A 1,489-nucleotide genomic window follows, 5' to 3' on the forward strand; every position below is an offset into this window, starting at 1 on the left:
ATCAGTCCTTTTGGACTTTACAGCAAGATCTATGGTAAAGCATATCATTTACCAGAAGTACTTACATTTTCCACTAGCCTTGTACAAAACTTCCAATTCCTTGGCTCTTCCAAACTCCCCAGGCTAACAGTGCCCTCCTGGCTTTGCTTCCTTCCCTACCCAACCTGAACCCCAAGATCATCATTTCAATTCCACACTTAACAACATCCTCATCTCCCTGATTCCTTTGTTGCTGTGCCAAGCTGCTACCAACACATCTGACCAGTTTTTCCTACTTTTGCTGCAGAAGCTCCCTATGAAGTGGTATATACGTGTTATTGGCTATACTAGAAACCAATGATTTAGAAATTAATCTGGATCCTTCCATGTTGCTTCTTCTTAATCAGCATCCACAGTTGCCTTCCTTACTAAGGAAGTTTCCTACAACTTACTAAGCTTTCTCCACTGCAAGTGCCAATAACCTCACACCAGCTCCCTCGATTCCCTTATATTTTCTCAGCTTCACTCCCATTCACCTCCAAACATTTATGTTCAACGTCCTTATTTCTTTTTTTGCCTTGTTTCAGAAAGTAAATCCATCCACTTGTGCTTTAGAACCTACTCCTTTCCATACCCTTTAGGGTTCTTTCTGCTTCTTAAGGTTCAAACTCACTCTTCTCTATCCTCAGACTATAAATACATTCAAGTCTCACAAATCCTGTACAATATTTACTCTTCTTTCAAACAGTTACTGCCTTTTCTTGTTCCTGTTAGATTTTGCTCCCACAGCTTTTGTAATGGTCCCTAAAAACTCTATAATAGCCAAATCTAATGGTTATCTCAGTTTTATCCTGCTATAATCTCTCCAATTTTTTTTTAAACAGCTAACCAACCACATCTTTATCAAAATATTCTCCTAATTCTAACAATCAGCCTTTTTTGGCTGCTGTCTCTTTTAGCCACCTTTCATTTCTTGGAGTTCTGTTGTTATGCAGCCTTGTAAATAGAAGGTCTAAAATGTAACCCATGTGTCTATCATAGCTCCAGTTCTGGCCTCTTTCCAGACGATCAGAACTTTTTCCCCAATTACTTCCTGAATACCTCCACATAGATATTTCAAAATCGTGTTCATGATTGAACTCATAATCTTTCCCTCAAACTTGATCCTCTTTCCTGGGTATTTCCTGTTTTCTCTCAGGTTAGAAACCTTTGTGACACTATCCTCCAAATCATATCCTCATGCAGTACATCGACTGACCAGGAGTTCCGTCAGATTCCACTCCACAGATTATCTCCAGAATCCATCCAGTCCTTTGCATTTTCATTGCCAATATTCATGTTCAGGACCTCATCTCTTTTCACTTTGACTAAGAAAGGAACTCCTGGGACCTCCCTGGTGGCGCAGTGGTTAAGAATCCGCCTGCCAATGCAGGAGACACGGGTTCGAGCCCTTGTCTGGGAAGATCCCACACACCGCGGAGCAACTAAGCCTGTGAGCCACAACTATTGA

At 41.0% G+C, this 1,489-nt stretch overlaps 1 protein-coding gene across 5 annotated transcripts in view; it reads right to left on the bottom strand.

Annotated features, from left to right (window-relative positions):
- The window catches only part of RSRC1 (arginine and serine rich coiled-coil 1), a 424,641-nt gene that overhangs the window by 68,007 nt on the left and 355,145 nt on the right, over window positions 1-1,489 (bottom strand). The gene's annotated exons all lie outside the window — the stretch shown is intronic.

This window comes from Balaenoptera borealis (assembly GCF_965194805.1).
Source record: "Balaenoptera borealis genome assembly, chromosome: 5".
NCBI lineage: Eukaryota > Metazoa > Chordata > Mammalia > Artiodactyla > Balaenopteridae > Balaenoptera > Balaenoptera borealis.